Raw genomic sequence first — 17,464 nt, 5'->3', positions numbered from 1 at the left:
CTCCTCGGCTCCCGCCAGCACTGCTCCTGCAGGATGGCAACCCAACCTGTTTAAAAATATATGTTATCTATTTTTAATAAGCCAATCATCTTTTCCAGAATAGTAACTTATTTTATATAGATTATGCAAACTATTGCCCCTTAAAAAATAAAACAGAAAGCAGGCAAAATTCTGTCCTTGGGCCATGAGAGGCCCAGAGCAGAAGATTCCCTGGGGGCAAGAAAGTCACAGAGTTAGTTTTGCAAATGTTTCCAGTTCAGGCCCAGGGGCTGCTCCTGTTAATTTATGTCACCGGTGGCTGGTCTGAGTGGACCAAGACTTTCTCTGCTCCTGGACTCTCGATTGCCCACTGGGGACCAAGGAACAAGAAGACGGCATGGACACAGCCTGCATTTCTCCAGCCCTGCCCATCTCGTTGCACGTGAGTAAGGGAAGAAACATGATGGCATAGTCACTGTTCCCATCGTGAGGCCAAGCATGTGTGGCTCTGATCAGAGGTGATCTTCTCATGGAACTCTTTACTGAGAAAGCTTGGGAAGATACACCATGAAAATGCAATTATTCACCCAACATGAAGAGGCTGGGTTTCCCTATCATGTATTTTACTTAAAAATGTTTTTTTAATTATTGGAGTGTAATTGATTTACAATGTCGTATTAGCCTTAGGTGTACAGCAAAGTGAGTCAGTTATACACAGATATATATATATATATATATATACACTCTTTTTTAAAAAAGATTCTTTTCTCATATAGGCCATTAGGAGTATTGAATCATGCATTATAAACAAATAAATGAGCAGAGTAAGAGAGGGAGAGATAAAGAGGGAAGGAGAGAGTTCATGAGCCAGAGAGAGGGAAAAAGAGGTGGAAGGAGGGAGGGAGGGAAAGAAAAGAAGATGAAAATAAGAGAAAGAGAGAATCAACCTTTAGCTTGAATGAAAAATATAAAATTCATACTTTTCAGGGGATGGATGCATCTTTTTAATTATGTTCTGTGCAGGTGAATATTGAAAATAATTATGCACTTCCTGAGCACACACTGACTACCAATTCCTGTTATCCTTTGACAATTCCTTTGTAACACTTCATCACCTGGTACCCAATAGACCTGCTGCCGGTGCTATTAGTGTTTCATACTGTCCTGACGTCCATCAGTCTGGCTTCCCCACCTCCTCCTCCCACGCACACCTCAAACGGCACAAGTCCTGGTCAGGCCACATGTCCAGAGAGGAAAGGCTCCCTCCACTCAGATTAACTGTGGGAGAGCAAGCCGAGTCTGGATAAGTTAAGCCCTGGGGGATTCCAGCAGAGTGGAGAATTACTTCTGTCTCAGTTCATTATAATGAATAATAAAGAGACACTTACATGTGCTTTTGGGTAAATTATTCATCTTGTGCACTGAAGAATCAGGCCAGTAATACGTAAGGGAGACAGCTGGTGTGTCTGGGTTCCTATAAATACTCAAACTCCAGCATTTCCAAAGACCCATTCCCTCCCCTCAAGAAAGACTGAAATGGCTGGTGGGGGAGGAGGGGGTGTTTCTTGGAGAGACCTTGGCACTCTCCCTCTTTGTTCTGTGTGTGTGCGGCTCCTTGTAACTCGGAGGCTGTTTCTAGCATGTTTGTTATTTTACTGTAGATCTAAGTCACTTACGCCACCTGAGGAGCCCAGCGGGACCTCCATGTGGCTTCTGCCACATCCTCAGTAGGTAATGGAAACAGTGAGACTTGCTTCCAAGCCAGAGTCCCTTCAGGACCCTCTGCCCCCGTGTTTACCATGTGCCTGGTCCTGGTCCACTAAGGGTGGACCCGAGAGCACGCTCAACTTGGTCCTCATGGCCTCCAGCTGGATGTCACTCTCAAGTTCACACTCAGGATGGAACCCACTGTGACATTCTGAAACCCCGCCCTCTGGAAGGAGCTTCACCATCACACGTGTGTCGGGGAAGAAGGACATGGGATCAGCAAGCCCAGGGCACTAGATCCCATGCCTTTGAGAAACAGGAGATTTTGTTCTTTCTGGGTCTGCACTTGTCAAGTTTTAAAAATGAAATGTCCTAACTGTCATCTTCCCGTTGTTCCTTCTAATCACTCACACCTACTGTTAAGGTTGACGTTATTCACCTTAACATGTTATTCACCTTGACTAAAACCATGACGCTTTGCACAAGACACTCGCGCCTCTTCCTCGGTGAGTGGCACAGTCCTTCCTTACACGGGAGACAGTTAACTGTCTGCTCACATCTTTGTCTTGACCCAGAGAATGGGGACAAGATGTAGAACTGAGGCTCATGACAGAACTAACGAAATGTGGGGACAGATGATAGTGATGACGAAAAAGTATAACGTCTAGCCAGAAAATAAACCTGGGTGACGGGGTGATCCTTGGACATCTGAAGACATCTACAGAATGGATCTCAAAACCCAGGGGAGAAACCAACTGAGAGTACTTTTCAAACAGCAGGACTCAAGAACCTGAGATCTAGATGCCCCTCCTAGACAAGAGCTGATACACAGTTAATCCACTAAAGGTTTACCAGCTCCATGCCTGCTCTGATGGAGGGGAGGGAAAAGAGGGGGAGTCCTGTCTTACAAGGTGTGTGGGGGGGCTCCTAAAGAATTTCACAGAAAACCATATTCAGCTGCAGCCAATGGGTATCGGGACCCATGCTTCAGACAGGAAGGAACATTTGTCACCAACTATTTAGAACTCTACAGGGAGAAGTTTTCCATCTATATTTTCTCATCGTGTGATGACTTGTCAAAACAGCAATCTTAAAATTTCCCAGAAGCTGAATTGGGGCCAAACACTGAATAGCAACTAGACAGGACAGGAGCCCAGGGGTAGGGTCTCTGCATTTCTGTAAGGCTTTGCTCTCTCTTCCTTCCATCCTTCCCCCTCCTTCCCTACCCTCCCCGGCCTCTACCTCCTTCTCTCTCTCAACCTTTAGCAATTTCCCCTCAAGCATTCCTGTATCTGTGCCGCCCACATTCTCCCCTTTTCCAATTGACCAGTATTATGAAAATCTATATTGTAGGCATGCAGGCGGTATGCGGGTGAAGAGACTTCTTCAAAGTGTTTAGATAAAGCAGACAAGCTCTTACAAAGCTAGATAATAAACCAGGCCAAGAGGTTTTCCCTTCAAGGAATCTAATTAAGAACAAAGGCAAACGTACATTAATATTCTCCTCAAGGCGCAGAATTCACCTCAGAAGAAATTTTATTGTTGCAAATCCAGAAGAGAAGCCTCAGTATCAGAGCAAAGAGGGAGAGAAGAGGCAGAGGGGGTTAGGGAGGTCTGTGGTCTCAACGTGGGTGGAACGGCCATCCTGGGAGCAGAAAGAGCGGAAATTCAAAAGCATCTGAAACAGGAAGCATTTGAATTTGCAGAAAGCTGAGCCAGGCCCGGCAGATGGCCTGGGAGGAAACCTGGCATCATCATTTGGGGCTGAACATTTTTGGCAGGGGGATGGCCCCAGTGAATAATAAGATTTAGTGTGTTTTGTATTGTTCAAATGGAAAATAGGCCAGTTCGAGTTGCTGATCTCTCAGCAGTCACTCCAAACCCATGCATACACTCCAGGAGACCCAAGGTGGGGTTACGTTATAAAATAAATTTAATTTCAAAGACACCTTTGGGTAGCTTTGAGAGGTGAAGATGGCTGCATTTTTCATTACTGGTTATTAAAATTTTGAGATCATAATACTTATGAGTAAAATCTTTCACTTTCTATAGAAGACTTTGGAAGCTTATGAATAGAATTTGTTAAACCAACAGGAAATTCATTCTAACATGGAGTAGTTGGGTTTTTGCAAGACCTTCTTACACTGAATTGATATCAACCTTGAAAGGCCACCCACTGGTATCAGCTCTTCCACTTGGAACACAAGTCCAGTGCTTTTTCCCCATTATTCACTTTAAGTTGTCTAATTTTGAGGTTGGGCTTTTCTACTTTGCAGGTTTCAATAACCAACCCTCCATCCATCCACTCCCATGTAAAAACAACCCTCTCCAAGAAGAGTAGGAGACTCGGAAGGTGAGTCCCATTAGGACACGACTAGCAGGTACAGCTCAGTGGTTTGATTTTTGCCATGACTAGAAATATGACAACATATTGCTGTTGTTTAGCCATGCCCATCTTTTGTGAACCCATGGATGTGCATGTGCTTTGAGCCAATGCTTTACCATATATATCTACAAGACACAAACTTAGCTGCCTATATGGAAGATTTCACCCTGACAAGTCACAAAAAGCTAAGTGGTACACAGACACATACCATAAATATGTAACATATACCTCAAATCTCATCCCCACCTACATTTAGTTGTATCAGTTCAGTTCAGTTCAGTTGCTCAGTCGTGTCCAACTCTCTGCAACGCCATGAATCGCAGCATGCCAGGCCCCCTGTCCATCACCAACTCCTGGAGTGTATAGGTAAGTGCATTATACCTAAAAAGGATGCTTCAAACCTTACTTCCATTCCGAGTCACACTGAAGGTTGTAGCCAGGGCAGTTATGCAAGAAAATGATATAAAATGCATCCAGATTGGAAAGGAAGAATTAAAACTATCTCCCTAGGGATGACATGATCTTGTATATAGACAATTGTAAGGACTCCACTAAAATAAATAAATAAATAAAATTAATAAAGTTTAGCCAGATTTCAGACTACAAGGTCAATAAATAAAAATCAGGGACTGCTTTGACTTTGCTTATGGGTGTATATGTGTATATTCCATTATTTTAATTATTATTTGCCTGATTTTGTAACTGCCATTTGTCTGGGGTTCCTCTTTAGTTTCTTGTTTGGGGGTATTTGTTTTAATCTCACTTAATGCCATAATAAACCACTTGTTGAACCTTCATTCCTGACCAGAGATCAAGCCCTGAGCCTTTGGAGTGGGAACACTGATTCCAAGATCCTAGACTACCAGAGAACTAACCCTAGGGAGTATCAAATAGTGAGAGCTCACACAAAGGAAACCACTTGAATACAAGACTCAGCATCACTGAATCACCATCTAAACAACAAACAACAAAACTACAAACCCAATCATCAGCAGACAAGATTACCACCTCAGCCTTGCCCAACAGAGGAAAAACAAACAAACAAAAATCACCACAAAGCTCACCTTATACACAAACCACTGGACCAAACTTAAGAGGGCAGAAATTGAAAGAAAGAAAGAATTCAACTTTGAAGCCTTGGAAAAAGAGACCTCAAATACAATAAACTAAAATAATAATAATAATAGTAATGAAAAGGCAGAGAAATACTGCACAAATGAAGGAACAAACCAGAAACACAGAAGTCCAAATAAATGAAGAGGAAATAGGCAAACTACCTGAAAAAGAATTCAGAATAATGATAGTAAAGATAACCAAAAACCTTGAAAACAAAATGGAGTAAATGCAAGAATCAATTAACAAAGACCTAGAAGAATTAAAGAATAAACATACAGAGACAAACAGCACAATTACTGAAATAAAAAACACTCTAGAAGGAATCAGTAGCAGAATAGCTGAAGCAGAAGAACGAATCAGTGAGCTGGAAGATAAAATGGTGGAAATAACTTCTGAAGAGCAGAATAAAGTAAAAAAGAATGAAAAGAACTGAGGATAGTCTCAGACCTCTGGGACAATATCAAAAGCACAAACATTTGAACTATAGGGGTCCCAGAAGAAGAAGAGAAAAAGAAAGGATATGAAAAAAATTTTGAAGAAATTATAGTTGAAAAGTTCCCCAACATGGAAAAAGAAATGTTCAATCAAGTCCAAGAGGCACAAAGATCCCCATACAGGATAAACGCAAGGAGAAACTCTCCAAGACACATACTAATCAAACTAACAAAGATAAAACACAAAGAATATTAAAAGCAGTGAGGACAACAAGTAACATACAAGGGAAACCCCATATGCTTAACAGCTGATCTTTCAGCAGAAACTCTGCAGGCCAGAAGGGAATGTCAGGATATAAAGTGCTGAAAGGGAAAAATCTACAACCAAGATTACTGTACCTGGCAAGGATCTCATTCAAAATTGATGGAGAAATAAAAAACTTTTCAGACAAGCAAAAGTTAAGAGAATTCAGTACCAACAAACCAGCTTTACAACAAATGTTAAAGGGACTTATATAGTCAATAAATACAAGAGAAGATAAAAGATCTACAAAATCAACCCCAAACAATTAAGAAAGTGGCAATAGGAAATTGCCTTAAATGTAAATGGATTAAGTGCTCCAACCAAAAGACAAAGACTGGCTGAATGGATAGAAAAAAACAAGACCCATATGTAGGCTGTCCATAAGAAACCCACTTCAAACCTAAAGACACATATAGCCTGAAAGTGAGAGGATGGAAAAATATATTCCATGTAAATGGGAAACAAAAGAAAGCTGGAGTAGCAGTTCTCATATCAGACAAAGTAAAGAAAGAAAGATTGAATGTGAAGTCGCTCAGTTGTGTCTAAGTCTTTGCAACCCCATGGACTGCAGCCTACCAGGCTTCTCCATCTATGGGATTCTCTAGGCAAGAATACTGAAGTGGGTTGCCATTTCCTTTTCCAGGAGATCTTCCTGACCCAGGGATTGAATCCGGGTCTCCCACATTGTAGGCAGATGCTTTACCATCTGAGCCACCAGGGAAGTTACCTTAAAATAAAGAATATTACAAGAGATAACGAAGGACACTACATAATGATCAAGGGATCAATCCAAGAGGAAGACATAACAACTGTAAATATCTATGCACCCAACATAGGAGCACCTCAATACATAAGGCAAACACTAACAGACATAAAAGGAGAAATTGACAGTAACACAATAACAGTAGGAGATTTTAACACCCCACTCACACTAATGGACAGATCAGTAAAACAGAAAATTAATAAGGAAACACAAGTCTTAAGTGATACATTAGATGAGATGGATCTCATTGATATCTTCAGGACACTCTATCCAAATGCAGAAGAATACACCTTCTTCTCAAGTGCACAGGGAACATCCTCCAGGATAGACCACATCTTGGGTCATAAATCAAACCTCAGTAAAATTAAGAAAACTGAAATTGTATCAAGCATCTTCTCTGACAACAACACTATGAAACTAGGAAAAAAAAGCGTAAGAAACACGAACACACGGAGATTAAACAACACGTTTCTAAATAACCAACAGGTTAGTGAAGAGATCAAAGGGGAAATCAAAAAATCTCTAGAAACAAATGATAATGAAAACACAACTCAAAACCTATGAGATGCAGCAAAAACCATTCTAAGAGGGAAGTTTATAATGAAACACTCCTCCCTCAAGAAACAAGAAAAACATCAAATAGACAACTTAACTTTATACCTAAAACAACTGGAAGAAGAAGAAAAAAAACCACCAAAATTAGTAGAAGGAAAGAAATCATAAAGATCTGAGCAAAAAGAAATGAAAGAAACAATAATAAAGATTAATAAACCTGAAAGCTGGTTCTCTGAGAAGATAAACAAAATTGACAAATCTTTAGCCAGACTCATCAAGAAAAAAAGACAGAAGAACCAAATCAACAAAATTAGAAATGAAAAAGGAGAGGTTACAATGGACAATGCAGAAATACAAAGGATTATAAGAGACTATTATGAAAAACTATATGGCAATAAAATGGATAACCTGGAAGAAATGGACAGATTCTTAGAAAAGTTCAATCTTCCAAGACTTTACCAGGAAGAAATAAACTATGAACAACACAATTACAAGCACTGAAATTGAAGCTGTGATCAAAAATTTCCCAGAAAACAAAAGCCCAGGGCCAGATTGCTTCACAGAATTCTACTAAACATTTGCTGCTATTGCTGCTAAGTCGCTTCAGTAGTGTCCGACTCTGCGACCCCAAAGATGTCAGCCCACCAGGCTCCCCCGCACTTAGAGAAGAGCTAATGCCTATCCTTCTAAAACTTTTTCAAAAAATTGCAGAGGGAAAAACTCTTCCAAACTCATTCTACAAGGCCAACATCACCCTGATAACAAAACCAAAGACAACATAAAAAGAGAAAACTACAGGCCAATATCACTGATGAACATAGATGTAAAAATCCTCAACAAAATTTTAGCAAACAGAAATCAGCAGCACATCAAAAAGCTCATACACCGTGATCAAGTTGGCTTTATTCCAGGGATGCAAGGATTCTTTGATATATGCAAATCAATCAATGTAATACACCCTATTAACAAATTAAAAGATAAAACCATATGATAATCTCAATAGATGCATAAAATTTGACAAAGTTCAACACCCATTTGTGATTAAAACTCTTCAAAACATGGGCATAGAAGGAACATACCTCAACATGGTAAAGGCCATATATGATAAGCCTACAGCAAACATTATTCTCAAGTGTGAAAAACTGAAAGCATTCCCCCTAAAATCAGGAACAAGACAAAGGTGTCCACTTTCACCAATATTATTTAACATTGCTCTGGAAGTCCTAGCCACATCAATCAGGGAAGAAAAAGAAATAAAAGGAATTCAGATTAAAAAAGAAGTAAAGCTCTCACTATTTGCAGATGACATGATACTGTACATAGAAAACCCTAAAGATAGTATCAGAAATTTACTAGAGCGAATCAGTGAATTTAGCAAAGTTGCAGGATACAAAATCAATACACAGAAATCATTTGCATTTCTATATACTGACGATGAAAAATCAGAAAGAGAAATTAAGGAATCAACCCCATTCACCATTGCAACAAAAAGAATTAAATATCTAGGAATAAACTTAGAGGAGACAAACAAACTGTACACAGAAAATTATAAGACACTAAGGAAAGAAATCAAAGATGACATAAACAGAGAGATATTCCATGTTCCTGAGTAGGAAGAATCAATTTTGCAGAAAAGACTATACTACCAAAAGCAATCTACAGATTCAGTGTGATCCTTATCAAATTACCAATGATATTTTTCACAGAACTAGAACAAGAAATTTCACAATTCATATGGAAACACAAAAGACCCTAAATAGCCAAAACAGTCTTGAAAAAGAAGAAGGGAGCTGGAGGAATCAACACCCTGACTTCAGATTATACTACAAAGCTACAGTCATCAAGACAGTAGGGTACTAGCACAAAAACAGAAATATAGACAAATGGAACAAGACAGAAAGCCCAGAAATAAACCCAGGTACCTATGGGTACCTTATTTTTGACAAGGGTGGCAAGAATATACAATGGGGCAAAGACAGTCTCTTCAATAAATGGTACTGGGAAAATTGGACAGTCACATGTAAAACAATGAAATTAGAACCCTTCCTAACACCATACACAAAGATAAACTCAAAATGGATTAAAGACCTAAATGGAAGACCAGAAATTATAAAACTCTTAGAAAACAACATAGGCAGAACACTTGATGACATAAATCAAAGCAAGGTCCTCTATGGCCCGCCTCCTAGAGTAACGGAAATAAAGACAAAAGTAAGCAAGTGGGACCTGATTAAACATAAAAGCCTTTGCACAGCATAGGAAACTATAAGCAAGATGAAAAGACAACCCTTAGAATGGGAGAATATAATAGCAAATGAAACAACTGACAAAGGATTAATCTCCAAAATATACAAGAAGCTCATATAACTCAATACCAGAAAAACAAATAACCCATTAAAAAGTGGGAAAAGACCTAAATAGACATTTCTCCAAAGAAGACATACAGATGGCTAACAAACACATGAAAAGATGCTCAATATTGCTCATTATTAGAGACATGCAAATCGAAACTACAATGAGATATCACCTCACACCAGTCAGAATTCAGTTCAGTTCAGTTCAGTCGCTCAGTCGTGTCCGACTCTTTGCAACCCCATGAATCGCAGCACGCCAGGCCTCCCTGTCCCAGTCAGAATGGCCATCATCAAAAAGTCTAAAAACAATAAATGCTGGAGAGAGTGTGGAGAAAAGGGAATGCTCTTGCACTGCTGGTGGGAATGTAAATTGATACAGCCACTGTGGAAGATGGTATGGAGATTCCTTAAAAAAAACTAGGAATAAAGCCACCATGCTGCTAAGTCACTTCAGTCGTGTCTGACTCTGTGCGACCCCATAGACATCAGCCCACCAGACTCCCCCGTCCCTGGGATTCTCCAGGCAAGAACACTGGAGTGGGTTACCATTTCCTTCTCCAGTGCATGAAAGTGAAAAGTGAAAGTGAAGTCGCTCAGTCGTGTCCAACCCTTAGCGACCCCATGGACTGCAGCCCACCAGGCTTCTCCATCCATGGGATTTTCCAGGCAAGAGTACTGGAGTGGGGTGCCATTGCCTTCATATGACCCAGCAATCCCACTCATAGGCATATACCCTGAGGAAACCAAAATTGAACAAGACACATGTTTTCCATTGTTCATTGCAGCATTATTTACAATAGCTAGAATGTGGAAGCAACCTCGATGTCCATCAACAGATGAATGGATAAAGAACATAAAAAGGAGCACATTTGAGTCAGTTTTAATGAGGTGGATGAACCTAGCACCTATTATACAGAGTGAAGTGAGAAAGAGAAATATTGTATTCTAGTGCATATATGCAAAATCTAGAAAGAGGGTACTGAAGAATTTATTTGCAGAGCAGCAGTGGAGAAACAGACATAAAGAATAGACTTATGGACATGGGGAGAGGAGAGGAGAAGGTGAGATGTATGGAGAGAGAAACACGGAAACTTACATTACTAATAGAAAGCCAACGGGAATTTGTTGTATGGCTCAGGAAACTCAAATAGGGGCTCTGTATCAACCTAGAGGGGTGGGATGGGGAAGGAGATGGGAGGGAGGTTCAAAAGGGAGGAGATACATGGTGGCTCAGACGGTAAAGCGTCTGTCTACAAAGCGGGAGACCCAGGTTTGATCCCTGGGTTGGGAATATCCCCTGGAGAAGGCAATGGCAACCCATTGCCATTCCCAGGACTATTGCCTGGGAAATCCCATGGACAGAGGAGCCTGGTAGGCTACAGTCCATGGGGTCGCAAAGAGTCGGACACCACTGAGCAACTTCACTTTCTTTCTTTCACTTTATGGCTGATTAATATTGAGGTTTGACAGAAAACAACAAAATCCTGTAAAGAAATTATCCTTCAAAAAAAAAAAAAAACTTTAAAAATAGATAAATAAACACATTAAAAAAAATTCCAGCTGGTTTCTTTCCAGAAATTTTACCGCCAATCCTTAAGTTCATATGGAAATTTGAGGGGCTAAAAATAGCCAAACAATCTTGAAAAAAGGAGTAAAAGGTATGAGGACTCACACCTAACTTCAAAACTTGCTACAAGGCTATGGTAATCAAGACATGTCAATGCTGGCACAGGGATACATATATGAAAAAATGAAATAGAATTGAGAATTCAGAAATGAACTCTCACGTATATGGTCAATCGATTTTTGACAAGACTGTTGAGACAACTGAATGAAGACAGTGGCGTTTCAACAAACACTGTTGGGATAACTGGACATCCTCAATGCAGTTGAACAAAGCTGGCCCCTATCTCACACCATATATCAAAATTAACTCATAATGAATCAAGTACTTGTCATTGTTATATAATCACAATCAAATATGAGTTACTGTTATAAAATGCTTAGAAGAAAACGGAGTAAAATTTTGCGGCCTGTACTAGGCAATGTTTCTTAGACATACTATCAAAAGCACAAACAACAAATAAAAAAGATAAATCTGACTTCATCAAAATTAAAAACTTTTGTACTTTAAAGAACACAATCAAGAAAGGCAAAAGAAAACACACAGAAAAGGAAAAGACAGTTGCAAATCATGTATCTGAAAAATGGCTTTTTCCTAGGATATGTAAAGAACACTTGCAACTCAACAAAAAGACAAACAACTCAATTTAAATATATATATATCTAAATAGACATTTCTCCAAAGAATATACAGGAATAGCCAATCGATACATGAAAAGAAGCCAGGAATCATTAGTCATTAAATAAGTGCAAATCAAAACCATAATGAGATACCACTGCATACCCTCTATGGTGGCTATCATTAAAAAGAGAAAAGAAAACAACTTGTGTTGGCAAGGATGTCGAGAAGTCAAAACCCTTGTGCATCACTGTTGGAAATGCAAAATGAGGCAGTTTCTTGCTTTGGAAATCAGCACCGCATCTCCTCAGAAGGTTAAACATGCGTTAACATATGACCCAGCAATTCCATTAGGTATGTACCCAAGAGAAATGCAAACATCTGTCCACAGAGAACCTTGTACATGAATGTTCATGCAGCATTCTTCATAAGAGAGAAAAAGTAGAAACAACCTCCATGTCCATTAGATGTAGTATAATGCATATCATTCAGTCCTAAAGAGAATGGAGGTCTGGCACCTGCTCTAACATGACTGACCCTTAACAACTGAGGGATTGTGAATGCAGCAGGGGAAGGAGAGAGGCTAGGAGAAACTGAGAAAATAGCATTGATATACACACATACACAACTAGCAGGAAGCTGCTGTATTACACAGGGAGCCCAGTCTGGTGCTCTGTGACCACCTAGAGGGGTGGAATGGGCAAGGAGGGGAGGCTCAAGAGGGAGGGAAGTATGTATATATAATTATAAGTGATTCACGTTGATGTAAAGCAGAGAGCACCACAACATTGTAAAGCAATTATCCTCCAATTAAAAAATAATAATAATGGAAAGTGCTAAGTGAAAGAAGCCAGTGTCTAAAACCTGCCTATTATATGACTTCATTTATACAAAATGTCCACAATAGGCAAGTCTATAGAGACAGACGATAGCTTATCGGTTGTCTAGAGTTGGGCGGGAAGGTCAGGGAGACATGGGGAATGCCTGCTAATAGGTACGACACAGATTTGGGGAGGGGGATGACAACATTCTGAAATTGTGTAGATAGTTACACAACTCTGTGAAAGTGAAGTCACTCAATCATGTCCAACTCTTTGCGACCCCATGGACTGTAGCCTACCAGGCTCCTCTGTCGATGGGATTTTCCAGGCAATAGTCTGGAGTGGATTGCCATTTCCTTCTCCAGGGGATCTTGCCAACCCAGGGATTGAAAAGCGCTAAAGTGTACACTTTAAATGGGTGAACTGAACGGTGTGTTAACTGATCTCAATAAAGCTATAATTTATAAAGGGAGGCACGCTTAAATCACAAAGGAAGGATTATTCAGTGAGTTATCCTTATTGCTTTCTTAATTTGATCTTTAGGTCATCAAAATCCATTCTATGGCTGTAAACATTTAAGTCTTACCCTAGGGAACTGTCTGGGGACATGAGAATGGGGATGGGAGTGGCACATCCTCAAAGAAGGATTATTTTAGTAGACATTTATTTCAGTAGAGAAAAGTTCACCCGAAATTCCAATTCTTCTGATTTTTCTTTTCTTTTGTGGATTCAAATTGCCTTGTAAACCCATGTGTATTTTGGAATGTGCTGGGTCTGCGTGCTACAACCTCACAAGCATCTGGGGTAAATTTCAAGCTCTGTGAACCACTCTGCTTTATCCCAGAATCTGAATGGCCATGATTAAGGAATTGTGTGATGGATACACCTCTTAAACCTCCCCCACTAGGGTTGGGCTGCAAATATTCCAATGACCCCAATCCAAGCTAATGTCCCCTTAGTATGGGGCTCTCTCATTAACCCACATCCTTCCAGGGAACCTGTATATTTCAGTTGTGATCTCCTCTGGGCAATTGTCAGCATTGCCTGGGGCCAAAGAATGACACTCACAGGCAGGATTTCCTCCCCAAGAGGCAGAGAAATCAGTCCCTTTGCAAGGTGCTAAAGAGATACCTGGCCTTGCAAGCAGCTTCTCCCTTTGCCCATGTAAAGACTGGCCCATTCACCTCCCTCAGGGCCAAAGGACACCAATGTCAGTTTCAGAAGGCTTGGAGAGACCAGGGCTGTGACTCACAAATGCATTCAGGTGAGAAGATACATGAAGGACAGAGCCGGGGGCAGCTACGGCTGTGCCACCTCCGCTCTAATTGTAACGATTCTTCATTCTTAAATGCTAATTCTGAAGTTTTCCAAGGAATTATTTTACTTTGTGTCAACAATACAGATAGCATAGCTGATAGGCTTTTTATATTCCAGTGGAGAAGCTGGCCTGTGTCGGCTCTGGAGGCCTGTTAGCCAGGCCCCTGCCTGAATCACTCTGACAGGTGTGCCCAGCTTCATTAATGATATTGACAAGCTTCCCGAACGTGGATGTGGACAATGATTCAGCAGTGCAGGTGGCCTACTTTCTCTCACATGCACTCTGCTTCCTTCTTCTCTGGGCCTGGAAGCAGAGGCCACCAGCAGAGGCCTCTGCTTCCAGGCCAACATGGACCAGTCTGGCATTAGTGACTGTAGCTGTTCCATGAATTGCTAAATAATCTCCCAAACTAATGGGGATTCCATCACCTGGAAGGAAAGATAATCGGTGGGTATTTCCCAAGCCCAAACGACAGGGCAACCTGATCGGAAGCTGAAGGGTGGTCCATCAAGTTTTGTTTTTTAATATGTGTGCGTGTGTATTCAGTCGTTAAGACTGTCCAACCCTTTGTCAGCCCATGGATTGTAGCATACCAGGCTCCCCTGTCCTTCACTATTTCCCAGAGTTTGCTCAAATTCATGTCCATTGAGTTGGCCATTCAACCATTTCATCCTCTGCCACCCTTCTCCTTTTGCCTACTATCTTTCCCAGCATCAGGGTCTTTTCCATTCAGTCCAGCATCAGGTGGTCAAAGTATTGGAGCTTCAGCTTCACCATCAGTCTTTCCAGTGAATATTCAGGGTTGATTTTCTTTAGGATTGACTGCTTTGATTTCCTTGCAGTCCAAAGGACTCTCAAGAGTCTTCCCCAGCACCACAATTCAAGAAGACTCTTGAGAGGTTTTTTTTTTTTTTTTTTTAATATAGGAACATTTAATGTCATAGCCAGAAGTTTAAAACATTAAAGGCAAGCAGGGTATAAAGCACACACGCATTTCTTTTGTGAGGGTTAGCAGTCATCACTACGTGGTAGGATTATGGGTAATTTTAATTATCTACATCTGCCTCAGTTCAGTTCAGTTCAGTCACTCTGTCATGCCCAACTCTTTGCGACCCCTTGAACTGCAGCACGCCGGGCCTCCTTGTCCAACACCAACCCCCAGAGCCTACCCAAACTCATGTCCATTGAGTCAGTGATGCCATCCAACCATCTCATCCTCTGTCAGCCCCTTCTCCTGTGTTCAACCTTTCCGAGCATCAGGGTCTTTTCAAATGAGTCAGCTTTTTGCATCAGGTGGCCAAAGTATTGGAGTTTCAGCTTCAGGATCAGTCCTTCCAATGAACACTCAGGACTGATCTAATGTTTTTAAACCACACATATTTGCATTGCTTATAACTATTACAAAATGTTAAGATATAACAAAAGTAAATTTTAAAAAATAGGCAAGGAATCAGAGCATTTTACTTTACTTTACTTTTGTTACATTTAATTCAATTAAAAAATTTTATTGGAATATAGTTGCTTTACAATATTGTGTTATCTTCTACTATACAGCAAAGTGAACCAGCTCATGAAGCTCAAACACACACACACACACACACACACACTCAAAAAATGGGTGGAAGACCTAAGCAGACATTTCTCCAATAAAACATACAGGTGGTCCATCAAGCTTGGATGTTGAAGGATCCGTGCCCACAGTCTCATTCTCTGCTTATGCTTACCTCCTGAGCTGACAGAATCACTAGTGAGTCAGCAGAGGAGCTCACGCCATGTAGAGCTAGTGACTGTGGGGAGAACTTGCCTCTTGTGAATAGGTACCACGTATCATTTGTTTTTTTTTTAATTCCTCCGTTTTCCCATAGTTGTAAGCTATAAAAAAGGCCATCGTCTTTGAAACACTGGTTGACTGAAAGCAGTGAGCTGTCGATGTAATTATGCGCAGCACCTGCATGTGGAGGGTGTCCCACGCCAGGGCTGGCCTGAGCGGTCCTGCTTACACAGCCACAGGCAGGGCTGAGCAGGCAAACTGCCTTCCTCGAGAGACCAGAAGAGAAGAGAGCTTTGGGGTCCAAGACCTGTGGAGAGGACTTAAGTCAGCCCCAAGTAAAAGCTGATCTCTCACCAGCAAGTCCTTCTTCCCTTATGGACACAACAATGAGTGTGAGAGGCCAATTTCTGTTCTGTGCTCTTTACGACGAGGGAACCTCTTCCCCGCTGTGCCCTGAAGGTGAACTTCCCTCTTTTTTTCCTCATTGACCTGGGGCATCCTCAGAGTTTCCCCATAACGCAGACTAGGGAGCAGAGGTAAAGGATGCCTTCAAGGTCACTCAGGAGAGCTAAGCCTTAAACATTTCCTCTGGTTCTAGATAAGATGTTCTTATCAGTTTAACACACAACTTCAAACTAAGTAGCCAAAGGAGTTTTTATTGACATTATGCTGTGCTTCAATTGTACAATATGTAAGAATAATACAAGATCACTAGATTTGCTATTTTTTTTATTTTTATTTTTATTAATAGAAGGGGCTTCCCAGGTGGCTCAGCTGGTAAATAACCCGCCTGCCAATGCAGGAGACACAAGAGACATGGGTTCAATCCCTTGGTTGGGAAGATCCCTAGGAGGAGAAAATGGCAACCCACCCCAGTACTCTTGCTATGGAAATCCTATGGACAGAGGAGCCTGTCGGCTACAGTCCATGGGACTCTCAAAGAGTCGGACGCGACTGAGCGACTGAGGGAATACAACACTTGCACGATTTCTTAGAAAGAGAAGTCTGAGTATTCTTTAAAGCTGAAGAGAGCTGCATTTCCTAAAACACTCTACTGGGAAAAGCAGGTCATTCAGAGTCACAGGACCTGGGCCTGTGTTCTGGGCCTGCTCCTCACCAGGTGTACTACCCAGGGGGTGACTTAATTTCTCTGAACTTAACTTCTTCATCCTTAAAATCCCAGTGACTTCACCTTGAACTGTTGGGAGGATAAAATGAGGAATTGGTAAAGACATTTGGGAGCCATAGCTCGTGAATTGAGTTTGCTTATTACTGTGCCCCAACATCCCTGACACGGTTGCTCCCTCTTTAGGAAACAGAACACAACATCCATCTCCCAGGGTGAGATTCCACACTTCTGTGCCAGTTCATGCCTCTGGCTGCCTGCTGTCCCTGTGAAATACAAAGCAAATCTCTGATGGGCCCTGGGGGTCACCCTTTGGAAAAGATGTGATAGTGTTTCAGTGACTCGAGGACCACTCTCAGCCTAAACCTTCTATGACTCTAAGTCGTATATACTGTTCCTTTATAATTTGCCTCCCTGACTTGTTGCTTTCTGAACCTGTGTCTAATTTCATCCTAGCATTAGCCTTTTTAAATATTTTCTTTTTATAGGGATGGGCTGGAGTGGGGTGGCAGGGAGGTCCAGGAGGGAGGGGATGTGTGTGTACATAGAGCTCTTTCACTTCATTGTTCAGCAGAAACTAACATGACA

At 41.1% G+C, this 17,464-nt stretch overlaps 1 protein-coding gene and 1 long non-coding RNA gene across 2 annotated transcripts in view; one reads left to right on the top strand and one right to left on the bottom strand.

Moving 5' to 3' along the window:
* Positions 1 to 17,464, bottom strand: part of OPCML (opioid binding protein/cell adhesion molecule like) — a 513,799-nt gene that overhangs the window by 252,224 nt on the left and 244,111 nt on the right. The window lies entirely within an intron of this gene.
* Positions 5,716 to 14,105, top strand: LOC120874458. Its single transcript, XR_005723652.1, has 3 exons — positions 5,716 to 5,883; positions 12,748 to 12,751; positions 14,096 to 14,105. It is a non-coding gene; the product is annotated as an uncharacterized LOC120874458 (long non-coding RNA).

This window comes from Oryx dammah, unplaced genomic scaffold (genome assembly GCF_014754425.2).
Source record: "Oryx dammah isolate SB20612 unplaced genomic scaffold, SCBI_Odam_1.1 HiC_scaffold_15, whole genome shotgun sequence".
Lineage (NCBI taxonomy): Eukaryota > Metazoa > Chordata > Mammalia > Artiodactyla > Bovidae > Oryx > Oryx dammah.
Note: the sequence above shows the minus strand (reverse complement) of the source record. Positions and strands in the feature narration are given on the sequence as shown.